This window comes from Sminthopsis crassicaudata, chromosome 2, assembly GCF_048593235.1.
Source record: "Sminthopsis crassicaudata isolate SCR6 chromosome 2, ASM4859323v1, whole genome shotgun sequence".
Taxonomy (NCBI): Eukaryota; Metazoa; Chordata; class Mammalia; order Dasyuromorphia; family Dasyuridae; genus Sminthopsis; species Sminthopsis crassicaudata.
Window position 1 is genome coordinate 7274843 of NC_133618.1, and position 27352 is coordinate 7302194.

At 38.5% G+C, this 27352-nt stretch overlaps 1 non-coding gene and 1 pseudogene across 1 annotated transcript; one reads left to right on the plus strand and one right to left on the minus strand.

The window, feature by feature from the left end:
- The window catches only part of LOC141552567 (small ubiquitin-related modifier 2 pseudogene), a 47192-nt pseudogene extending 20714 nt beyond the window's left edge, over positions 1–26478 (plus strand).
- On the minus strand, positions 13532–13638 carry LOC141559170 (U6 spliceosomal RNA). Its single transcript, XR_012487253.1, has one exon. It is a non-coding gene; the product is annotated as a U6 spliceosomal RNA (small nuclear RNA).
- Positions 26479–27352: the final 874 nt, after the last annotated feature.

Sequence of the window (27352 nt, forward strand, 5' to 3'; positions counted from 1 at the left end):
CTTCCTTCCTTCCTTCCTTCCTTCCTTCCTTCCTTCCTTTCTTCTTTCCTTTCTTTCCTTTCTTTCTTCCTCTTTGTCCCTCCATTTCTGTCTATGTGTTGGATCCTTCTCACCCTATAAGCATGCTCAGTTTTCACCCATCCTATACAATCTTTCCCTTGATTCAGCCACTCATCCAATCAATCAATTAGCAACTATTTATAATGAGCCCACTATGTGAAAGCATCATATCAGGTGCTGGAGATTCAAAGACAAAAAGTAATTCCTTGCCCCCAAGAAGTTTCCATTCTATTAGAGATATGGGATCTGAAAATCTCTATTCAATTGTAGAAAGGACATAAAAAGTAAAAATCAGGTGATTCTGGGGAGAGGCACCAGTTCAATATTCAATTATTACAAATGAAATGAATCACGAAAATCAGGGAAAAATATCATTTGGTCAGAAACCAGAAAGGAGGGGTTGCAAAAATGAGGAGGAAGATCCTTGGAGGTATTAGGACAAATCACTTTAAAGGAATGGAGATGAGAGATGGAGCGTCCTATTACTCTGTCTTCAAGATCAGTTTTACTGTAGATGTTAGAAAGGGGCCATCAGCAGTAAGTGGATTATAGCCATTTTATGAAGAGCTCTAAATACCAAACATGTGCTTAATCTGGAAGACACATGGCATGATGGACCATGAACTTGCTTCCTATTGTGCCTGCAGTATTCAACTAACTCTTGCTAAGGAAAAGGAGAAGCCCAAGTTTTGCATTCCCCCTTGCCATGACTGTAGTCCCTACCTACACCTCTAGCTACAGGGGACAATATGGCTGATTCTCTTATTTCCACAAAAAGCCCAACCTCTTCAGCAGCCCTCCTTCCCTAGAAGGCTAGAATGAGCCAGTGGCAAGATGATTGGATTTGGAAGTAGAGGACCTAGGATTTTATCCCAGTTGGAGCACTTTCTTCGTGATCTTGGGTGATTCACCTTGATTAATCTCACCTGTCTGGGTTTAAACTTCCTCAACTGTAAAATAAGGAGGCTGATCTTCGTGACTTACTACTAGCCCAATGCCGTTGCCATCACTGATCTAGGTAAGTCTACTCTTGTGCTTTTAACAATGGAAAAAAGACAAAAGGAGGCTGGGACCCTTCTACTACATACAGTGATGGGGGAGGAGGGGAGGCTGTCATGGCTTTTTACCCAAAGGCAGATGTTAATTGTTCCTGTAAAGAGAAAGGAAATCCTGGCTCACCCCATCCATTCCTCAGCCTCAGAAAGGAAGCTGCCAAGCATCTGAGTTGCTGAGCTTTCTTTAATAGGTCAGCTTGAGGGATATGACCTTTCAAGAGTCCAGGCTAAAAATGTCACATGTTCACTGGGTATTCAATGTTCCCTTGATCATCTTCTAGGAAGTACCATGGCCTCGTTCTAAAGCCCCAACTTATGGTGGACAGCCTCAGTTCCTGTGGATAAATCAGAAACTCTTATGTTTTCTAAACAAAGTACCAACGGGCCTATTTCATACCCCTGAGGGCAGAGACTTGAACAATCAGAGATTCCATTCTAGGCTGGAGACCCACTCAGTTGATCACTCCATTCTATCAATATTCACTAACCATTTAGTTAGCCATTTTCTCTGAAGTTTACTAGGATTTGAAATCAAGCTCACTGATTCACAATTTACAGAATCCATTCTTTTCTTTTTCAAAAATTGGGAAAACATTTATCCTTCTCCCATGGTGTTTCTCCCATTCTCTCTTTTTTAAAATTTTATTTAATTTTATTTTTAAAATTAATTTTATAATTATAACATTTTTGACAGTACATATGCATAAGTAATTTTTTTTTACAACATTATCCCTTGTATTCCCTTCTGCTCTGAATTTTCCCCTCCTTCCCTTCACCCCCTCCCCTAGATGGCAGGCATTCCCGTACATATTAAATATGTTATAGTATATCCTAGGTACAATATATATGTGCAGAACTGAATTTTGTTGTTCTTGTTGTTGTTGCAAAGGAAGAATTGGATTCGGAAGGTAAAAATAACCTGGGGAGAAAAACAAAAAAATGCTAACAATTTACACTCATTTCCCAGTGTTCCTTCTCTGGGTGTAGCTGATTCTGTCCATCATTGATCAATTGGAACTGGATTAGCTCTTCTCTATGTTGAAGATCTCCATTTCCATCAGAATACATCCTCGTACAGTATCGTTGTTGAAGTGTATAATGATCTTCTGGTTCTACTTGTTTCACTCAGCATCAGTTGATGTAAGTCTCTCCAAGCCTCTCTGTATTCCTCCTGCTGATCATTTCTTACAGAGCAATAATATTCCATAACCTTCATATACCATAATTTACCCAACCATTCTCCAGTTGATGGGCATCCATTCATTTTCCAGCTTCTAGCCACTATGAAAAGGGCTGCCACAAACATTTTGGCACATACAGGTCCCTTTCCCTTCTTTAGTATTTCCTTGGGATATAAGCCCAGTAGTAGTATGGCTGGGTCAAAGAATATGCACATTTTGATAACTTTTTGGGCATAATTCCAGATTGCTCTCCAGAATGGTTGGATTCTTTCACAACTCCACCAACAATGCATCAGTGTCCCAGTTTTCCCATAGCCCCTCCAACATTCATCATTATTTATTCCTGTCATCTTAGCCAATCTGACAGGTTTGTAGTGATATCTCAGAGTTGTCTTAATTTGCATTTCTCTGATCAATAGTGATTTGGAACTCTCTTTCATATGAGTGGAAATAGTTTTAATTTCATCATCTGAAAATTGTCTGTTCATATCCTTTGACCATTTATCAATTGGAGAATGGCTTGATTTCTTATAAATTAAAGTCAATTCTCTGTATATTTTGGAGATGAGGCCTTTATCAGAACCTTTAACTGTAAAAATGTTTTCCCAATTTGTCACTTCCCTTCTAATCTTGTTTGCATTAGTTTTGTTTGTGCAGAAACTTTTTAATTTGGTATAATCAAAATTTTCTATTTTGTGGTCAATAATGGTCTCTAGTTCTCCCTTGGACACAAACTCCTTCCTCCTCCACAAGTCTAAGAGGTAAACCATCCCCTGTTCCTCCAATTTATTTATGATTTCGTTCTTTATGCCTAAATCTTGGACCCATTTTGATCTAATCTTAGTATGTGGTGTTAAATGTGGGTCCATGCCTAGTTTCTGCCAAACTAATTTCCAGTTTTCCCAGCAGTTTTTGTCAAATAATGAATTCTTATCCCAAAAGTTGTGATCTTTGGGTTTGTCAAACACTAGATTGCTATTTTTATTCACTATCTTGCCCTGTGAACCTAACCTATTCCACTGATCAACTATTCTATTTCTTAGGCAATACCAATGGTTTTGGTGACTGCTGCTTTATAATATAGTTCTAGATCAGGTACAGCTAGGCCACCTTCATTTGATTTTTTTTTTTTTTCATTACTTCCCTTGAAATCTTGACCTTTTGTTCTTCCATATGAATTTTGTTGTTATTTTTTCTAGGTCATTAAAATAGTTTCTTGGGAGTCTGATTGGTATAGCACTAAATAAATAGATTAGTTTAGGGAGTATTGTCATCTTGTTTATATTCGCTCGCCTTATCCAAGAGCACTTAATGTCTTTCCAATTATTTTCTCCCATTCTCTCTTAACCTATGAAAGAGACTTTTCTTTCTACGCTCAGTTGCTAGAGTCCCCTTCTCATCAACCTCTATGCATACATATTTGTTTGTATGTATGTGTGTTTATGTGTGTGTGTGTGTGTGCGTATACACACACATATTACACAATGCATAAATACAATGTATATATATTTATATACACATTTTTGCATATGTGTGTGTATATATATATATTTATACAATGTACTTATGCATATATATCTTGAATTTTCATGTATAAAATCTATTTATAGATTTCTAAGGCTCCCTGAAAGCAGGTGAATCTTATATCTGTGTTTGTTTCCTGGTAACAGGGTAGCAAGTCAGCAGAGTAATTAGAGTACTCACCTGGAGTTAGGATGACTTGAATTCAAATATGGCTTCAGACACTTACTAGCTATGTGACCTTGGAAAAGTCACTTGCCTCAGTTTCCTCAGCTGTAAAATGAATTGGAAAAAGAAATTGCAGAGCACTCAAGTATCTCTGCCAAGTAAATCCCACCCAGAATCACAAGAAGTTAAATACAACTGAGCATCTCTACCAAGGAAACCCCCACACAGAGTCACAAAAAGTCAGACACAACTGAACAATAACAACATCTTGTATGACTCCTGGCTCATAATAGGCAGTTCATAGTTAACTCTTAGGCTGAAATATTGTGCATAATAGCTCAGTAATCACACTTGTCATTTTTTGTACCTGTGTGTGTTCCTACATATGTATTTTGTCTGGGTCAGGTGACTTATCCCTCCTTCGCATGCCAGCCATCACAATCTTGGAAGGCTATTAATCTTTTAAATCTGTTCATCTGAAACATCCTAAGTTTCTTCACCTGATCCTTCTTTGGGAAGAATTTAAGGTCCTTCTCTGTACCTTTTAGCTTATTGGTGTCTTCCAAAATGTGACATTCGGAAAGAAGCACCGTTCTTCATTGGACTATTACCTCCATGGTCCATTATACCCCTATAACTAGGCTAAGATTGTTTAATTTTTTTCAATAATTATTAGTTCTTTTCAGTTCTTTTCACTCCAAAGATAATTTTCCTTGGCAGAGAAAGAAGAAAAAAAATAAAATTGGAAATCTCCATTGTTCTGTCTTATTTATTATCATCTCACACCACAGATAGCAATCCATTATTATTTTTTGATCTTTCCCTTCCCCCAATAAAAAAATGAAACAAACAAACAATAAAATTCTGGTCTTTAGAGTTCCTTCCCAACCTTATTTTGAGCTTTTTCCTTCCTGACACAACTCTAATAGGTTCATGCCAATCCTCAACATCAACCTTGTTATTTGTCTTTGATTCCATTTTATGTATGCGTCTCTGAAAAACTTTATTTGATTAGTGAGTTCCCTGTGAGTAGATATGGATGTGTTCAGACAACTATCAGAGCTGATGCTTTTTTTGCCTCCAGAATTTCCTTCTTGAAAACTTCCTCTTGGTCATGGACAGATTTCTCTTGTAGAGTTTCAGGCTATGGGATCCCATTTGTCTTTTGGACTTTTGGACTTTTAGACCTCCACTCTGAGAAACTAGGGTATGTGACAGATATTCTTGGTTTTCCTCTCTTCTGTCAAAAATTCAAATGGAAGGACTATCTTCCCTTTAATCTTTTCTCATTTATGTCCCAGAAATTAATTCTTTTTATTTAGTAAACATAATATCCAGGATAGAATTCTCTCTTATTACTTCCTTTGCCCTTTAAGGGATGCAATTATTATTGATTCAAACCAAAGACCTGTTAACATTTGGTAATTCTGGGTAATTTCCCCCTTTGATATAATATCATGTGCCAAGCTTATGACTTATGCCCTGCACGCTTATTATTTTCTTCTTTCTGTCCAAGTGGTCTGTAATATAACCTGATATCAATATCATTCTGAGCTTTTTTCCTCCTGATCTTCACCTAAATGATGTTCACCACATTTCCAATCCATCTCTTCTGAAAAATTTTCCATATTGGAGAATATATATATGTATACACACACACACACACACACACACACACACACACACACATGCGATGGTCCGATCTAGCTCCTCTGAAGGGCTCAGAATAAGTCCTTGTCAGGATAAGCAAAAGTCCTTGTCCCATGTTGTGGACGCCAATATGTATCGTGCTGTTGTCTCCAGAAACTGCCGATCACTCTCTAGTCTAGAGGAGAGACTTCTTCCTCCAGGGAGCCGCCTCAAGTCTGGTCCAAACAAGAGACTCTCTTTCTCTGGAGTGCCGCCCTTTTTTATTCTTCCAGAGAATGAGCGTGGGATAATGCAAGGGCTTCTGGGAAAAAATTACTTCAACCAATGAACTTGCTCCTCCCCAGGAGTTCACAAGTAAAACTCCCAGTAAAGGCCGGAACTAGAGAATTGTTAAGTACCAACTTAGCACTTAGTAAAAACCTAATATCTCATTATCTCATTAGCACTTAGTAAGAACCTAACACACACACACACACACACACACACACACACACACACACACACATATATATATACACACAACATATATATGTGTGTGTGTGTGTGTGTATATATATATGTATGTATGTGTATATATATATATATATATATATATATATATATATATATATGTATATATATATATATTTATCACTGAGGCAATTAGGGTTAAGTGACTTACCCAGGGTCACACAGCCAGGAAGTGTTAAGTGTCTGAGGCCAGATTTGAACTCAGGTCCTCCTGACTTTAGGGCTGGTGCTCTATCCACTGCACCACTTAGTTGCCCCTGGAGAATATATTCTTTAAAATATACACACATAAAATGCTTTTTATGAAACATATGTATATACATATGAATATATACATATTTATATATAAATAGCATGCACTTATACACACATATGCTCACTCAGCACACCTCTCCTTTATCTTTTGTGTTCCTTTTGAGTTGGGACCTTTTCCAGAGCCATATTCTAATTTGAAGACTCATCCTACCAAATTTGCTGCTGTCAAGAATATTAAAAGTACTTCCATTGAGTTCACTTTGCTTGTTATTCTTACTCTATTGCTTTATGCATTTGTGCATCGATGCAGTGACCATGGATTTTGCTGTTGGCTCCCTTCTTGGACTTTTTTATCTTGTGAATTTCTGGCATTTTGACTGCTATTCTTCTTCCTGTGCTTGGTAGAGATCCATAGACATTTTCTCCTTTGCCCTTTCTTTTTAGTTTAAAGTTCTTTTGATTAGACTTGTAAGCTTTTTTTGGCACAGCATTTCTCACTAAGAACTTGTGATTCCTCTATTTTAAGCCTAGGTCCAGAATCCAAGAAACACACAAATCAAAGTAACCTCAAGATACCACCTGGAACCCATTATATGGGGAGAAATTTTAAGGCATGACAAAAAATGTGGGGAAATACACACTCTGGGGAAACAGACACTGTACTGTTGGCTGGCAGGGCTGTGAAGGGTACAGTCTTGTGGAGGGGAGAAAATCCATTGTCATGAAGCTGTTCCTAAATCTCCACCCAACTGTTTTGCTCTTAGAGCTTTATTAGAAAAATAAGATGAAAAATTACTAAAGGACTTAGCTCTACAGAAACCTTCACAGCTGCTTTATTTGTAGTTGCAGCAAACTGGAAACCGCCCGTATGCTCAACAGTTGGAGAATGGCTGAATAAATTATGGCATATTAACGTAATAGAATATTACAGTGCCTTAAACAATGATAAAACAAAAATATAGAGAAATAGAGAAAGACATCTATACTAGTAGAAACTTTATAATACCTTCAATATTAAAGTGAAAATATAATTTTGAAACCTATAGGGATAATGATAAATAATCTAATGAGTATTCGTGATTCCAGAAGACTGTTGATGAAAGCTGCCATCAGTGACAGAGGTGAGCGATTATTTAGGGTACAGAATAAGGCACAAGCATGTAATGTATACATGTACACATACTCACCTATATTTTTATACACATACACACCTATATTTTTATACACATACACACACACACACACACACACACACACACACATATATATATATATATGAAGGGAATTTATTTTTATTTGACTATGCCCATTTGTTATATGGAATTTGCCTTCTCCCCTTCTTTTTTCAATAAAGGTTAAGGTTGGCCAGGAGACAAAATAGATTTCTGTTAATTTTTTAAAATGGAGAGTTTGGGGATGCTATTAATGTGAAATGTTGCGTGCACTTTCAGATAAGGTCCCTGTATTATTAGTTTCATTTTTTTAAACAAGATACGTTTTATGAAGTAGGGGTAATCTGTTTATGTTTGTAATTTTCAAAGAAAACAATACAACTTTTAAAAAATGAAGGGAAAACAAAAGAAAACATCAATAGCATTTATAGAGAAAACAACGCCTTAGGTTAAGATACCAAGGAAATGCATTTTTTGTCAATTTGTTGTTGGCAACAATTTGCTTGGTTTTGTTTTGTCATAATTTTTTGCAGAATTTAGTAGGATTTTTCTTTTTTGTCTGAACCTGTCATTTTAGGAGGGGACTTCCTGTAATAGGACATATCAGAAGCAGCAACAATCATAGCAGCAGCAACAGCATTGGCAGCCAATAGCAACTACAGCAATAATGGCTCCTGCCCTCTATAACCTCCCATTCCACTGGAGGAAATAGCATGTGAATATCTGGCTACAATTTAATACATACCCTTAGTGGATAGGACATGATGGGGAGGGGAAGGCATTAGGAGTGTTAGGTCCCCCGAGGCAGTGGGGACCAGGGAGATGTCACGGCCAAAGAAAAGCAGGGTCTCCATCTGAGTTTAGGAGGCAGAGCATTCCAGCCAAGAATGAGAGATGGTGTGTAGAATGGGAACAATAACAGAGACCAGTGGAATGGGCTCCTCAAGTGTGTAGAAGTTATTAAAAATTAGAAAATTGGAAAGATAGGAAAGGATGAATTGTGAAGGTGTTAACATTCCAAATTTAAGTCTGGAGTTGCTGGGGAGCCAGTTCAGTGAGTGGTAGGGCAGAGAGATGGGAGGTGACATGGGTATACCAGTCTTTGAGGAAGATGACTTTGCCAGCAGAGGAGGGTGGGCTGGACTGTGGAGGTCCTTGAGGTCAGGAGACAGATCAGGAGATGACTGCAACAGTCCAGACATAAGGTAAAGGAGGCCTGATGATGGGGGCAGCTGGGTAAGAGACTGGACAGAAGGGTACATGCAGGAGAGATCGTGTAAAGACAGAAACCATAATAAACTTAGTTCATACTTTTGCCTATATCCTGGAATTAAACTCCAAGGATGTTTCCAACTGTAGCCCAACATCTCTCCTGTTTGTCCCTTTTTTTTTTTTTTTTTTTGGCATTTACTGTAAGAAGTTGAAAGCTAATAAATAGAGGCTGGTGCTGAGCCTGCCAAACAGTGCCCAGATCAGTTGTCTAGTTCAGGCCTGAGCATGTGTATCTGCTTCTCAGACTGGCTCGAATCTGCCTCCACTCAGATTCCAGATTATGTCTTAAAAGAAAGCCGGCAGATTCTTCCATTTCCTCTTCCATTTCCCCTTATTTTTCTTTCAGATTCTTTCCACAAGATCTTTTATTGCATATTTTTGAAACCCTCTTACTTTATTTTTCCTAATTCTCTATGTTGTCCTTGTGGTAAATGCATTTTTTTCTCTGGGTCCTCTGCCTGCCGTGGTAGGATGCAGCAGAATAGGCCTAGGTTCTAGGGCAAGAAGCCCGTTTGAGCCTCCAGACCCTCAGTTCCCTCCAGGAACTACTGATATCTACTTTGTGGTAGAAAGTTCTGGGGAAAACATTTAAACCAAAGGTAGCACTCTGGGTCTGGGAGGGATTGTGCTGGATGATTCAAAAGAGATGGATTTCATTGGAATGCCAGAGTGTGGTAAATTGGAAACACCAAGTTTTGCTCCCTTGTAAAAGAAGTGTATGAGCTCGGTGAATGCTGTTGGTACTTTCTGTATTCGTTTATAAGATTCTATGAATCCTTGAAACTTGATGCCTTTTCCTGTGGAATAAATAGGGACTGTCCCTGCCAAATCTGCATGTGTTACTTTGGATACATATAAGGGAGTTAGAGCTCTTTGTATACTTTCATGGAAATAAATTCACATGTATATTTGGAAATTTCCCAAAGTAATCTGGTGAATCTTAAATTATGCCTAAAGGAATAGTAACCCCGAAATTGGATTCACTTTTTGTTAGTCTAGAGATTGGAGGAGAAAGCTGTGCAATGGGTTACTTTGGTTACCCATTATTCATGTACTTTTTATTAAAAACCCATTTGGTCTTATTGCTGTACTTTAGACATATCTTTTTATGAGCTTTCTCTGTGCCTTCATGCACACTGTCCTCGATAGCTGGTATGTCCTTTCTCCTTACCTCTGTTTTTTGCTCAAGCCTCACTTCTTCTGAGTGACCTTTCCTGAATTCTGCAATTGTTCGTACTTCCTAACTCCTCAGCCCTTTGGGGTGCCTTTGGATCGACTCTATATTTTCTATTGTCTTCGCATGAATATATATATATTTGTTTGTGTGTGTAGTTTTCCTTCATCAGAGGCAGGACTCCTTGAGAGCAAAGTCAAGTTCATTTTGGACTGTATCTACAGGACCTAGATATTTAATGAACACTTGTTGAATTAAATTGTAATGGATTTTAAAAAAAAAAATCTGAATTCAAGAAACTTTCTACTGGGACAATAACAACTAATCATATTTAACTTTAGAGAGAGCTTTAAAAATTTCAAAGTCTTTTATATACATTACCTCATTTGATCCTCACAATACTTTTGTAAGGAAAGTAGTATAAATATACTCACATTAGAGATGAAGAAACTGAGGCTGATGGAATATCAATAACTTTTTCACGGCCCCTTTGGAGACTAGAACACTGAACATGGAATCAGGAGGATCACCTTAATTCAAATTTGGCTTCTTTATAAATCTATGACTGTATGAAATTCTTTTAATTTTTTCTTACTTAGTTTTCCCATCTATAAAATATGGATAATAACAATAAAACTGACTTCCTAGTATTGTTCTGGGCTTTCAATTGAATAAGATTTGTAGAATGCACTGGAAACCTCAAATTATTATAGGATTACTAGCTATTTTTATTGTCTCATGACCCATCAATGTTTTGAGGCAAGAGTCATATTCAGACCTTTTTGCCTCCACTCTTATTAGTCTATTACAAATAAATGAAATACAAGGAGAATTGACATGTGAGAAAATGAAAAATGGTGTGATTTTGGGGGAAGGTGATCAGGGAAGAATTAATGAGAAAGATGGCTGAGTTTAGGTCTTTGGTTTCTTGGAAATTCAGGTTTTTATGTAAGACCATAAGTCTGCCTGGGATGAGAAATGAAACAAGTCTTCGAAATCCAACACCTTTGGTGGTAGGTTTAGGACAGGAATTACTTCTTCAACTGAGAAATGACTGTTTGTTGTGAGTTCAGCATTTCCATTTCCATTGTTACTTTGCCTTACAATGTGCTGTGGACATGGAGAGGAAAATGTGAATTTAAATTGAATATATTATGCTTAGAGAGCTTACAAGGCCCGTGACCAAGACTCTCCTTACACAGAATTGGGGTTAGGTCAAGCCAAAATATGTGGGTGGGTGCCAGACCTCAGTGAAAGAGGTTTCAAAGACATTACACAGAGGTACAGAAAACATGCCTTTGCTTGTGGCCACCATGGACAGTTCTCCTGTTCCATGGCCAAATCCATTGATTCTTTTTCCCAGTTATTGCCTGGATCCTCAACCTTTGCTTCTTTTGTGGGGGACAAAGCCAATCCATGACACAGTGGCAATGACAACTGAGTATTTCCACAGCTGCCAAAAACAAGATCCCTTCTCAAACTAAGCTGAATTTTTGCTGATCTCAGGTGACCTTGAGCTGCTTCATCTGCCTCTTGGCCAGAACATTACAATGGGGATTCTGATCATGGATGGGTTGGATCTTGATTCAGCTACTGAGAGTTCTGGATGCCAAGTGTCCCTATGATTCTCCAATTTTGTGATTATGACTGAAATTCAGGAAGGTCTCTTACACCCATTAACTGCAAACTCAGTTGACTTTCTCCCTGTTGTCTCTGTACAAGATTCACCTTAGACCTTGGCTCATACTCTGTACTCTTCCTGCCATGCTTTTTTTTTTTTTTTTTTTTTTTTTTTTTTTGAGGCTGGGGTTAAGTGACTTGCCCAGGGTCACACAGCTAGGAAGTGTTAAGTGTCTGAGACCATATTTGAACTCAGGTCCTCCTGAATTCAAGGCTGGTGCTCTATCCACTGCGCCACCTAGTTGCCCCCTCCCCCCCATGCTTTTTCATCACCCAGATAGTGCCCTCCCTTTATTAAGGGACTAGCTTGAGGGTCACCATTCAGGCCTCAGCTCCTTAAAAGCAAGGTTTATTTTCCCCTTTTATCTAAGTATCCTCAGTGCCACACATAGGACCCTGATGCATAATACGTACTTATTAAATACGTATTGAATTAGCTTCAATTGATTTAAATTCTCCCTATTGAATGCTCCATTCTTCAGCTGCCACAATGTTTTCCATTCTTCAGTTCTCAGGTCAAAGCCTGACCCCTTAAATAATATTTTTCCTGAGGTTAATTCACCATTCACTGGAAATAATGGTGATAGCAACACAGTACTAAGGCATCATGATAAAAAAAGTATGGAAAATCATCTTTAAAGAGACTGGGCTTACTTTGATGGAGATTACAAAAATAAATAGTAAAAAGTGCAACTAGGCTATAAAAATTAAACTTCTATCATAATCTTTGGCACTAAGTACTTGAGATGACAAATAATACCTTGTATATATCTATATATATGTATATTACATATATACATATATATATATATATTTGCAAAGCATTCTCTATAGGTTAATTCATGAGGTCCTCACAGCAGTCCTTTGAGGTAGCTATTATAATCTCCACTTTATAGAGGAGGACACTGGGCCTGAAATTTAGCCAGAGTCACATAGTTAATAAATTTCTAAGGCAGGATTTGAATTCAGACCTTCCTGAGTCCAAGTTCAGCAGTCTTTTCACTTTTCTGTATAATGTAATTACTTAATTCCTTTTTAAAGTGCATTAGAAGTTTTTTTCTGCTTACATAAACATTAATATGCACAAAACTGATACATAATCTTTTTGACATTATCTTCTCAAAAAAATGGATGGGAGACAATTATAAATTCCTCAATTTTTTTTAAATCAACAATTGTATGTGTATCCACTCAACATCTCTGAATACTATATGAACTATAAGAATATACCTAGTAATTAGAACTTGCCTAGGTAATATAATTTACCAAGGACAATTTCTTATTCTTTAAAAATTCATAACAGTAATAGCTCAGAATTCTGTGGCTTTTATAATTTAAGACAATGTGAGAAAAGCAAATACTTGTTTCCTTATTAGGAAACAAAAATACTTTCTTCTTTGTTGTCATCCAGTATAAAAACATTTCTTAGTTTGATTTACCTTTATCTAAGGGTAAAATTAATCCCTCCTATGCCCAGATGATGTTTTTTGGTATTCAATAGTTTTTAAAAGCATTTTTCTTAATTTAATTTAGATTGAATCTATACCAGTTGAGTATGTGCAACTAGATGATACTATACAAAATATGTCAGTATATTGGTTGAAATCTATGTGTTAACAAAAAGATTAATATAAAATGTTCGCCTTCATTCTTAGGTTTTTTGTCACTGTTCTGTGTTATGAGAGACTTGATTGGTTCTTTGAAATTTATCATATTTACTATGAAGATATAGACACTAATAAATGTCTTCAAGATGTTTCCCAATTTTGGCTTTTAGATTCGAAAAATGTAAAAGATTTTCCCATCCAATTTAAAGCAGTTAATTTCGTTTGCAAAAATATGGACTGCTTCTCAAAATTTCCTGTCATTTTTGTGCAGGGGCCATGCTAGCCTGTTTTGTGTCATTCCAATTTTAGAAAATGTGCTGCCAAAGTAAACATTAGTTACCCAATGCTTAAGATTTCAGATTCAATATAGCCTTGATACTCTAATGAGTAAACTGCATTACAACTGAGACATAATCACAAATAAAACTGTTGCCAACACTAGCCTGAACACAACATTGATCCTTAAAAATATCAAAACAGTGTTTTTAATAGATGTTTTCATCCTAACTCTTATCATCTCCGAACAACATGGGATGGAAAGTTTTCAAAATGAAATGTGGGGACAGAAAAAGGCATGGATCACTCTTTTAATCTTGTATACCAGAGGATTTCTACTGAGGATGCTGCCAGTGGGCTGAAGGAAGAGGAGCTGATATCCCAATATACTAGTACTTTTATTCAATTATAAAGAACAATTATTTTCTCTACCTAACGTGCAGCAGTCCAAAGAACATTGGTTTTAAAAAAAATAATAGTGGCAAAATACTTTATTCCAGGACCATTCCTGTCTGAACTCCATTGAATAAAAGGATTAGAAGAATGAGATGAATAAAAACCAGAGCTGGCACTTGTGGGGAGTTTTATGTTTATAAAACCTTTTATCATTTGGTGCTTGCAAGAGGCTCGTGAGGTCATTGCTGTTTTTAAGTGTGTGCTTGCAGGGGGCAGTGGAAGAAAGTCTGAATTTGTAATTTCAATGGTATTGAGAACTTTTATTGAGAAAACTCCACCTACCAATGTCAACGAAAATTCTGTAGTCAGAGAAGCTCAGAAGAGTTGAGGAAGCTGTCCATTGTCACAAAGTTAGTAGAGGTCAAAAGTAAAAAAGCAAGCTGGATGTGGAGTCCCACACCCTACATTTGAAGCCCTGCTATACACTTGTTGGGTGACAATGGACAAGTCTTTTTCCTTCTCTCTCTGCATGATTGGGATAATAATCTTTATCACGACATTGTTGTGAGGAAAATCATTTTTTAAGCTTCAGGATGGGTTGATATTGTATCATGTGAGCAATTATTATTACCTAGGTAACTGGAAAATTTACTTCCCCTCTTCTTTGAATGTATGGGTATTCAGACGAGACTAGTATATTTGGTGTAAAAGCTGCTGAATGCTTTTCAGGGCTTCTTTCCATTTTTGGTGTCCACCTCCCATACATCTCTCACCTGTGGGTCCAAGAAGTTGTCACCTATGTGGTAGCCACATCCAAAATCATTTGGGCAGACAGGCTAAATCATGTTGAGGGTAACTGAGGAGCTTCAAACTTATCAGTGAATTAGAGAAGTTACCCATCCCAAGCACGTGGAGACTTCCCCCAGAGGATAAGGTGGATGTGAACTTGTGAATGTGTCCAACAAATGTGAATTTGTGAATGGGCCATGAAGGCAGCTGAAGCAGGTACTGTGAAGTGCTTAGAGCTTAGTCAGACATCAAAGACGTCAAGGTCATCCACTGCATCCTGAGCCACCGCTATTCATCTTGGCTTGTACCTTGCCACTAGACTTTGATGATTCTGGAAGAGAGAGTGAGGCTGATGACTTCTTGCCACCTTGTCTCACTTAAATACAATTTATGTGCAAGTCAAAAGACATCATCTATTGTTTTTTTTTACTATCTTTGCCTACAGCAAAGTCCTATGGAGGTGGATTTACTGAGAGTGTAGTCATAACTCTTCACACAAGTGGCCAAGGCCATCGGGTGGTCTTCTCACTGGACTGAAGCAGCATTGGATTTTGGCAGCTCCCTGGATTTCAAAACAGCATTTTAAAGGATCCCACTGATCACCTTTCAGTGTGAGAAGGGACTAGATTGTCTGCTTCATTTCACCTGATCCTGATCTACTTGCTTTGGCAGGTGAGAGTTGAAACAAAAAATGTGCACAAATTTTTGCAAGGATAATCCTCTCCTCTTTGACCTTGGAATGCATATACACCTATGGATGACAAGAATCCAGTAGACATGAAAGGGGAACAGCTCTTATAAAAGAATTCATCCAAATAGCAGTCATGAGCGACATACGACTGGCAAATGAAGGTCAGCTTACCAAAGTTGAAGCAGGATTCACGGGTTTCTGGGGTGGTCATGGTGATGAAGAATGGCATGAATTTGGTGTGGAAAGATTTGGAGCATCTATACCACCTCATCAGTGCATATGCTCCTACTATGATAAATCTTGATCACGTCAAAAGAAACATTTTGCGAAAACTTGGAGGCTCTAATCATCAAAGTACTAAAAAAGGACAAACAATCCTTGTAATCTTAATCTCAGAGTAGGCACAAATTGATTATCAGACATTGTAGGGAGTTTTGGGGAGGAATGGAATCAGAAAAGCAGCAAAGGTCACTTGCTGCTGAAGACTTGTATGTTTTATGGTCTTCTCATTACTGACACCAACTTTCATTTACCTAAATGCAATAAAATTTCATGGACCCACCCTTGCAGCAAGCTTTGGAATTAATAGACTCTGTCATTGAGAGGCCTCAGATCCATTGGTGAGTTAGGGGGATGTCTGTGGCTTCCCTGGTGGAATTGGCAGATGGGAAAAATTTGTTCCAATAGCCATGAAGGTGAATGAAGCGGGAGCTGTGGAGCATTGAGAGCTTGGTCAGACAACAAAGACTCCAAGGTCATCTATTGTGATCCAAAGTGTTGACTTTTATCTTGCCATTGGACTGTGATAATTCTGGAATTTAGCTGATAGCTTTGCATGAGGCTGCCTCAATGATATCCAATTCATGCATAAGTTAAAACACCACCTGTTATCTATGATGTCATTGGCTCTCTTTGAAAATGAAGGGCAATTTTAAGGTCTGTATTCCAAAGAAATCATAAAAAGGGGAAAAGACCCCCATGTGCAAAAGTGTTTATAGCATCCATTTTTGTAGTTACAAGGAACTGGAAAATGAGTGGATGCCCATCAGTTGGGGGAATGGCTGAATAAGTTGTGGTATATAAATGTAATAGAATATTATGGAATATTACTAGAAATTATTAATAGAATTAAATGAAATGAGTAGAACCAGGAACACAGTAACAACAAGATTATGTGATGATCAGCTGTGATGGATTTGGCTCTTTTCAACAATGAGGTGATTCAAAGCAATTGCAATAGACTTGGGATGGAGAAATGCATCCACATTTGGAGAGAGAGAACTATGGAGAGTGAATGTGGATAAAAACATACTATTTTCACTTTTTGTTGTTGTTCTTGGTTTGCTTCTTTTCTTTTCTTTCTTATTTCCCCCTTTTGATCTGAATTTTTTGCACAGCAACGAATATTAGAAAATGTTTAGATGAATTGCACATGTTTAGCCTATATTATATTGCTTGCTATATAGGGGAGGAGGGAAGAGAGGGGAAAAATCTGAAACACAAGGTTTTGGAAAGATGAATGTTGCATATATTTGAAAAAAATCCATTATAAAATGTAACGAGCTGTCGTCTCTAGAAGCTGCTGGATCGCTCTCTGGGAAGAGATCTGCTGTGTCTTCTACTCAAATCTCTCAGACAGATTCTTCTTCCTGTAATGAACCGTTGTCTCCAGGCAGTTGCTGTTAACTCTTGTCCAAAGAAGTGACTTCCCTTCCTGCAGAGAGCTCCGTCAAGCCTGATGCAATTCAGAGTCTCTCTTCTTGAATCCTGGCTCTGAATCTCCTCCAGCTCTTATCCTTCTCCAGGCCGATCTGCCCTCTGCGCCCATTGCTGTCTCTTTTTATCCTCCCAGAGAATGGGCGTGGGATAATGCAAGGGCTTCTGGGAAGAACCACCCCAGCCAATGAGCTTTGCCCCCTCTATCAAGTCAACCTGAGTTCTCACCTTGTAATTGTCCAGAAAACCTGAATTCTCACCTTGTCACCATCCAGACAACCTCAGTTCTCACCTAGTAATCCCAACATCTCCCCCTTTCTTTTGATTTAGAACATAGGACAGTCATGACCTTGAAACATAAATCCATCAATATGGGAAGTATTACAGATAATTACATAAATTACATAAGCACATAGTAACATAGTAACATAACACATGCTAGAAGTATATAACATAATCATAATCAAATAATCATAAATTGAAAATTTATAAATGTCCATAAGTCCATTGTCCATTAGTCTCATCTTGTGTGAGGAAGTCCAATGATTCCTGCTGATTTTAAAGTTCTTTAACAGTCTTTTTATTATCCATGCTCTTTCGGTGTAAGATGTTTCTTAGATCTTCTCCTTTATTTTGAGGTCTTTCTCTTTTTCTGTCTCTCTCTGATGGACAAGCCGAATATGACTCATTGGCACCCATCTGATTCCTTCTCCTGCTGAAGAAATACAAGCAAACCCTCTCTCCCAGGCAGTTAACCTATCTAATTTCCTTCTATTTACCACTTTCTAAATCTCTTCTCATCATCTGACAATTACATTGGAGTTGTTTGCACTGGGCACAGCCCTGTTGGTTTAAAAGGCCTGTATTCTCCCCAAGTGTAATCCATTTTTGGAATCTGATTGCCTTTTGGCTCACTTATCAGGTAATCCCTTTCTGCCATGTGATTGCTTTTCTGCTGGTTGATCAAATCAGAGTCCTGGCCTTCTAAAGGTTCTTTGGGTGTAACATCAGCTGCCATCATGCCCCAAGTCTTTTTTGCCAGGGGCCCTGGACCTGGGCCCCTCATCCCATTTCCCTGAATCATTCTACACTCTGATGCCCAATGGAGTCCTCTGTTGCATTTTGGACATGGGGTTTTAGGTCTTCTTTCACCCTGTCTTCTCACTGTATCTCCATACCTACACTGAGCTCTTAGATGTCCAATTTTTCCACATTGAAAACATCGCCGAGTTTCTCTAGAAGGCCCTTGCCAGGAGGGACCCTGTCTTTCCACATTCATCATTGTCCGGGTGTAAAAAGCATTTGTTCCCACTGTAGCACAGCGTCTTATGATCTCCTCTAAAGGAGAATCTTTGTCTAATCCCCATATAATTCTTTTGCAAATCTCATTGGCATTTTCCTTAGCCAGATGTCTGGTCATTATTTCTGTAGCTGAATTTTCTCCAATAGTTCTTTTGACAGCAGTTTGCAAACGTCCCACAAAATCTGCAAAAGGTTCATTGGGACCTTGCTGTATTTTAGTGAAAGCCTCTCCACGATCTTTCTGTCCAGGAAGGACACCCCAAGCTTTTATTGCAGCCTTAGCAATTTGTTCATATATTGTCATGGTATAATTAATCTGTTCCGAATTCTCTCCATATTGACCTTCACCAGCTAAGTGCTCAAAAGTGAATTGTGTGTTAACTCCTATTTCCAAATTGCATCTGACTTGAATTTTACATAATTCATAAAATTCCGCAAGCCATAATAAATTTTCTCCAGGCTCCAGACATGTCCTTGCTATGGATTTCCAATCATTCGGGGTTAGGACTTCATAAGACAAACCATCTAGTAACATTTTGACATAAGCTGATGTAGCCCCATAAAGGGTACAACCTTTTTTCAAATCCTTAATTGTATTCAAATCTAAAGGTGCATATCTTCTCCTTTTTTTACCTACAGAGTCAGTATTTTCAATCACAGGATATGCATGTATAAAATCACTTATATCCTGTCCTTCTCTCTTAGCTTTAACCAATGCTTTTTCTAATCTTGTCATAGGCTTAGGCTTCTTCACAGGCAATTCTGTTTGTGTTTCTGCCTCTTCCCCTCTTTCTTCCTCCATCTCTGAAGGTGGGGTTGATGTGGGCCTGTCAATAATCTGTTCTCTAGGCAGGGTTGAAGCTTCTTCAAGAGAATCATACCATAATTCCTCATTTAAATCCTCTTGCTCTAGGGAAAGATCTTGATCTTTCCTTTTTTCCTCACACTTCCTCCTCTGTTCATTTTTAGAACTTTTCCTTCTCCTACAACTTGCTTGATAGTTTAAGGCTAATTGAACTATGTTGTAGATATAAAATACTTCTGCAGAAATTGAACGAGGCCCATTTTTTGCTTGAAATTCTTTCATTTCATATCCCACTAGCTTCCATTTATCTACATCTATCTTTTCTTCCTCTAAGAACCAAGGGGATGTGCGTCTTAATGCAGCCAAGAGTTTAGCAATCTGTACCCAGGTTACAAGTAAACTCTGCTCCTCAATTATGTTGATTATACTCTCTATAGTACCACTCCTGAATGGAGCTGAGGTTGCGTCTGGGGCTGAGGTTGAGTCGGCTGAGGTCCAGGGATTGAATATAGCTAACATCTGCCCCATTTCAGCTATAAGAGATTCCTGGTTTAGCCCTTCACAAGTTAAGTTCCTTATTTATCTATTAGCACGCTCACTTAATCTTTAACAAAGTTTCCTCGTTACTCACGGTTCTGGGTCAGAGAGACTGAGATCTAGATTGGAAGCTTTTCCACTGGAATCAGGACTGTGTCTGTCCCTGTTCGGGCGCCAAATTGCGAAGGTCTGGTCTAGCTCCTCTTGTCAGGATAAGCAAAAGTCCTTGCCCCACGTTGGGCGCCAATTGTAACGAGCTGTCGTCTCTAGAAGCTGCTGGATCGCTCTCTGGGAAGAGATCTGCTGTGTCTTCTACTCAAATCTCTCAGACAGATTCTTCTTCCTGTAATGAACCGTTGTCTCCAGGCAGTTGCTGTTAACTCTTGTCCAAAGAAGTGACTTCCCTTCCTGCAGAGAGCTCCGTCAAGCCTGATGCAATTCAGAGTCTCTCTTCTTGAATCCTGGCTCTGAATCTCCTCCAGCTCTTATCCTTCTCCAGGCCGATCTGCCCTCTGCGCCCATTGCTGTCTCTTTTTATCCTCCCAGAGAATGGGCGTGGGATAATGCAAGGGCTTCTGGGAAGAACCACCCCAGCCAATGAGCTTTGCCCCCTCTATCAAGTCAACCTGAGTTCTCACCTTGTAATTGTCCAGAAAACCTGAATTCTCACCTTGTCACCATCCAGACAACCTCAGTTCTCACCTAGTAATCCCAACAATAAAAATAGAAAATGAAGGACAAATAACAAAAATATTATAAGGAGAAGAAACAGACAGGATGTGATCATCACAAAGGCCATGTATGTCACAGAGTGCTGGACTGATCAAAACTTATCCTCTTCAGGCTAAACATTTGAATTCAGCAAAAGTGGCATCACGAAGGCAAGGTGACTACCAGGAGACTTAAGGTCATCAGATCAGAGCTTTCTCTGAGCATGAACAGTGTCTTGCCAACTTGGAAGGAAAGTTGAGCCAACATCTGGCTGGCAAAAGTGGAACAGAAAAGAAATAGGCAACTTTCAGAGAAAAGGCAACTTTTCCTTCAGAAAAGGAATAGGCAACTTTGATATACAGAGTAAATTTAGTACTCTTCTGACCCAAAAAACTTGAAATCATCAAGACTGGTTTGATGAAAATTATGGGGAAATCTAGAAGCTGTTAAATGAAAAAATAACTTTGTAGAGAGTTTACTAGCAGGATAATTAATCCATCTCTAAGAAGGCAATATTTAAATACATCAAAAGTAAAGTGTAAGTCAAGATTAAAGAGATGTAGGATTCTTGGCTAATAAGAATGTAGATGAAATCCAATTTTATGCTGATAGTAACAATCCAAAGTGCTTTTATAATGCTCTGGAAGTTATGGATGCATCAAAGACCTATGGTGTAACTTAACTGCTCAGGGCTGATGAAACCATATGGATTAGTGATAAGGACATGAATTTGGACAGATGGGCTGAACACTTCCACAGTCTTCTCAATAGACCATGAACCAATGCTGAACCATTGACTGGATACCTCAGGCTGAAGTCAATTCCTTTCTAGACAAACTTTCAACTGAAGAAAAGTTTTTGCAAGCCATTAGGCTCCTCTTGTGTGAAGGTGTCTGTGCTGAACCTATTCCTACTGATTTATACAAGAAAGGAGGTTCACTGCTCATACAAAAGCTGCCTGAATTTTTCCAAGTTCTATGACAAGAAGAGGTTATCCCCCGGGAGATTAAGGATGCCTCCTCTGTCCATCTCCATAAAGGAAAAGGAAATAGATTATTCTCTCTGACAATCATAGGGTTAATATTTCTTTTTTTAAAATATATTTTATTTTGTTTTTTATTAATTTTTGTAATTATAACATTTTCTTTGACAGTACATATGCATAGGTAAATTTTTTTTACAACATTATCCCTTGTATTCCCTTCTATTCAGAGTTTTTCCCCTCCTCCCCTCCACCCCCTCCCCATACATATTAAATAAATATCTTATAGTATATCCTAGGTAGGGTTAATATTTCTCTCAGTTATTGCTGACAAGATTTTTGGCAAATTCATCATTAATAGGCTGAATCTTCCCTTGGAAGGTGCTCCTCTCCAAAAGCCAGTATGACTTCATAAAGGGCTGAGGAATGGTCAATATGGTATCTGCTGCCCCAAAATTCAAGGAAAAATGTCAGGAACAGAACAGAGAAACCCATACAACGTTCACTAATCTGACCCAAACTTTGATATTGTCAATCATCAAGGCTTATGGATGATAATGACAAAATTCAGTTGTCTAGGAAGATTCATTAGTCTTGTAGATCAGTTTCATGGTGGGATGCTTACCAGGTCCATAATGGATGATTCTCTTGCACTTTCCCAGTCACCAATGGAGCAAAACAGATATCTGCTTTTTGCCACGTTTTCAGTGATGTTGTCAGACACTTTCAAAAAGAATTAGAGGAATACAAAAGTCAGCTACGGCAGCAGTGGTAAATCATTTAACTTCAAAAGACTATAAGCTGATTCAAATGGAAGCTGTTGAATTTCCTGGCGTGGCACTGGTAGGCTGTCCAGTGTACAGCAATAGGGTCAGCACCATAGCTCTGAAGCTCTTTAAGTTTGGCGGTCAGTATAATAGCTCTTCTCTCTTGCACGTATTTCAGAGAGGGCATCTCTTTTTGGGCTGGTCACATTGTTCAAGTGCCAAAGATACGCTTGTCAAAAAGACTAGAGAACGCACACAGGACAGGTGCTCACAAGATGTTCGGAAAAAGTGATAGAAGGACACTCTCAAGGTCTCTCTTAAGAACTCTATTGGATTATTGTAATGTTCTGTTGTCTCCAGAAACTGCCGATGGCTCTCTGGGAGGAGATCTGTTGTCTCAACGCAATCCCAGACTAGACTCTTCTTCCTCCAGAGAGCCGTCCCAACTCTGTTCTAGAGTAGACTCACTCCTTGCTCAATGTTGTCTTCTTTTATCCTCCCAGAGAATAGGTGTTTGAGAACTACCGGGCTTGTGGGAAAATTACTTCAACCAATGAACTTGCTCCTTTTAAAGGTTGTGTAAACTCCTCCTCAGAAGTTCAAAGCGGTAAACTCCCCTTAAAGGTCGGAACCAAAGGTGTGAACTAGAGAATTGTTAAGTACCAATTTAGCACTTACTAAGAACCTAACAGATTATGAGACAGGGAAGAACTTGGGACAGAACCACTCCAAATGACAAGCCCCCATCATTGAAAACTGTAGTCTATGAGAAATTTGCAAATTATAAGTCCTTTTCACTCCAGATGTTCACGTGGAGTATTTGTGGTAGAGCCTGCCAAGCTTATGTTGGCCTGATTGGCCACAGTTGAACACGTTGTATCTTGGACTCAACTTAGTGATGCCATTTTGGTCTTCTCTGAGCATGAACAGCAAGCACCGCTCCTTCCCCTCCTCTTATTAAGAGATCTGAATCTCGTGGTCTCTGATGTCTCCCTCTCTGACATCCTACGGTCCAAGTTCTGTAGAGGTAGTGTAGGGTAGTGAATAGAACCCTTACATTTGGAGTTAGGAATACCTGGCATGGCGTCTTGCTTTTGACATTTACTACCTGTGGGCAGGCCTCAGCCCAATCCTGCCTTCAGAAAAGATCTTTCTTAGTGCCCCTTCCTACCTTCTATTGACTTCTTTGAGATTACTTCCAATTAACACCATCTATATCTTGCATTCACCCAGTTATTTACACAATTTTGCCCCTTTGTGCATGGGCTGCGTTCTTGCCCTTCTGCCTTTCCCCAGTGATTAGCACATTCTTTATTACGTAGGTCTTGATCATGTTGACTACCTCAGGGAAAGTGCTATATATGGGACAGAAAACACAATCTTAGGACATCAAGGCTGGAGTTTCTGCCTTTCTTCTTTGTCTAACACCTGCATTCCCTTGGGTCAGTGCCTTCTCTGAAGCTCCCGTCCCTTCTCTGGAGGAGGGGAACGTGTGGGACCTGAGCATTTTGAAGGGCTCATCCAGCTTTCTCTTCTCTGATCCACATACAAAACTTGTCCAAGAAATGTGTGGCTTGATTCTTTGGCGCGTCTCGTCTTTTGAAGAGGGTTGAAAGACCCTGTGATGTCCTGCCAAATTTTCTCTTCCTTTTTTAAAAAAGAAAGACAATGCTTTGGACTTAACATTTTAAGCTACATGAAATGGTTGTTGTTATGGTAACTAGGCACTTTTGGAAAATACTTGCTCCATATGTTGCAAATAAGCTGGGAACATATTTTTGAATTGCTGGTGATTTTATCCCCATCTCCAACCTAGGACTGGAAATTTCACTCTCTTTCAAAATCCAAGCTTATACTATTATGTACTTATCATCGAGTGGCCTTCCAGAGTTCAGCAATGACCTCAGACTTCTCCCTGAATGCCTATCCTAGGAGTCTCCAGTCTTGTAGCATGAAACATGGCAATCATTAAAGAAATAAAAATTAGAACTCGGAGAGCAGTGGCTAGATTCCTATTAGGAATGATCAGGCTGCAACATCTTCTAGACATGAAATAGTGGAGGAGAATTAGAATAACGATGGCCATCAAAATGTATGATCAGAAAAGGAGATGCTTTGGCCATGTATTGAGAGAAATGAATAACTAATGGAGGACAGGGGGTTCAAAAGAAAGTGAAGAGGGCTCCCAGTAGGTATGATGCACTGAACTTATGGGACAAATTAGATCAGCCATACAGGCTGGGCAGATTTATTTGGCTGCAATCTGATTTACTAGAGGAAGTATCCACATCAAAGAGCTTACGTATCTAAATCCCATTAGAGCATGGCTTCTTAATCTTTATTATTTTGATCTTAATCACTTACAACCCAGATTCTCTCCTGAGTTTCTGAATCTCAAGAACTCACAATTCTGCAAGATGACACCAGATTGGAAACTTACAATTCCTCTTTACCCTCTATCCTTGAGGGCCCTTCCTTCCTCTAATTGCCTATCTCATAGGGCTGTCGAGAGAATCCAATGAGATATTTATAGAGTGTTTTGCAGGCCTTAGAGTGCTATATAAATACTAGCTATTAATAACAACAATAAAATTAGCAATTATTTAGATCACAACTACCACATTCTAAGAGATCTGTTATAGAATCGATGTACTTTTCTCTCCACTGATTTGGATCGTAGCCCATCTGTGCTTGCCCATTCCATATGATTCATGGCTTGTCCTCCCACAAGATCCCCAAGGTGGGCTTTGCCTTCCTCTATGGCATGGAGGTTATCCTGCATTCTTGACAGCTAAAACCATGAGGAAAGTTTAACTAAAATTCAAGACTTCCTCTACAATCCAAGCAACAGGCCATTGTAGGTCTTTCTGGGATTCAGCATAAATAATATAGGGGGATTTACTCCCAGGAAGTTTTCTCCATGACAATCCATTTTGATACTACTTATTGAGAAATTCAATTCAATTCAATTGAATCTACAGATCCACAGATCTGAGTGTTTAAAGGACCCCAGAGATGCCTCATTCAGTCCTTTTCTATACCAGATTTCCCTTCACAGCACGCCAACAAATAGCTATCTAGCTTCTCCTTAAAGACCTCTTTTAAGGAAGAACCCCTCAAAGCAGTCCTTCTACTGTATGAGAACTCAAATTATTAGCAAATATTACCTGACAGCAACAAAAATTGAACTTGGCCAATTTTTACTCATTGCTCCTTATTCTTAGTGACATTCTGCTTAATAGACTTATATAAGACCTCTTACTTAATCAGACTTCTGCAATCACTTCCCATCTCCGCACTATGAATGCCCTCTACATCATCCTCAGATCCTTTTTATGGCAACCTTAGGCTCTGAGCCTGTAAAGCTAAGACTTTAAGTATCCATCTTCTGCTGCTTGGAACCAGACCACCATGTCTCTTCTTGTCCATTTCCACACACACTACCTTCCCTCTTTCTACCTTTATTCCTTGTCCATTTGAGAGGGACAAAGTGCTTTATGAATTTTTAAGGGGAAAGTCATTACTGACAGCAGACGGCAAATAAGCCTTCCTGAAGAATGATGATGGTTAAGTTGGGATTAATAGCGTCCATAGTAATTGAATGAATAAAGAGGAAGAAGAATGACATTTGAAACTTAAGGTATATCCATTCCACTTTTTGTCCTTGGCTCGTTTAAGATCTATTGCATGCTTTATTCATTTGATTGTTTTTTTAATTTGTCCTTTTCATGGCCTAGCTTACTCATGGAGTGGAAGTCAGCCTGATTCTCAAAGTCAGTGCCACATTTTTCCCTTCATTCTCTTGGGGCGTACCATCTTAGAGGCGTCTCTTTGTTAAGCAGCGGCCGATGAGAAGCCAAAGGAAGGCGTTAGACCAAAAATAACAACTGCATCAATTTGAAGTTGGCAGGGCAAAATGATCATGTGATGCTGTTTTAGATTGAGACATATACCACTGAGTAACATAATGAAAACTTCTAATTGATGGGATTTGCCAGTAAGGCAGATTAGATTCCAATTTGATGGGCAACCAAGCAATGACACTAATACACCTGCACAGTTGGAAATTAAGGGTGAAAGTACAATTGATGTGTTTCAGCAACAGACAGGAAATATTTATACAAAAGGGAACCTGCGGCATTACTTTAAAACAGTACTCCCAGAAAAACAGCATCCTCACAATGAAAAAACGGAGATTTGACTCATCTATATCCCATCTATTGCAGAATTCTTTTTTCTCTTCTTTGCTTCTCTCCCATAATGCCTCTATTCTACATAAAGTCGCTGCTTGTATATGCAGAGATATAATTAATATTCTTATTAAAAATGGTATTTTATAGTTGTTTCTAATTACATATAAAGAAAACTTTTAACACTCATTTTATTTTTAATTTAGAGTTCCCTATTTTTCATCTCTTCCTTCCTCCCATAGGACTCATAAAGGATACTCTCAAGGTCTCTTAAGAACTTTAGAATTGACAGTGGCACACCATGATGTTCCCTCATCAGAAAAGGTAATGCACTCTATGAGCAGGGCAGAATTGAATTATCTCAGAAGAAATATGAGATGTGTAAAATTTGAGAATCTACTTCCTTCTCCTTCCCTAAGAGAACAAGCAATCTGATATAGGTTATACATATACAATCATATAAAACATATTTCCTTACTAATTGCATTGTGAAAGAAAAAAAGGAACAAAAGAGAAAAAACATAAAAATTAAGAAAGAGTGAAAACAGAATGCATCTGTTTGTATTTGGACTCTTCTTTCTCTGGCTATAGTAGTACTCTCCATCATGAGTCTTTTTTTTTAGACTAATAAAAAGTTTATTATTGGTACTGGGAAGGCAGCCTTTGCTATGCATGAATAGAAGGACTGAATTCCTTAGTGGCCAGGTCTTGACAGAGAAGTAAAGTTTCTAGTACAGAAATCCTGACAGAGAGGTATAAAGTCTTGTTGGGGAAATAGGTAAGAAAGATAAAGAGAGGGTAACGCTGAGAGAGAATATCATTTCAGCGGGCACAGGTTTGCTGCTATGCCAGGGGGAGAGAGAGTTTCCTTGGCATGGCATATTA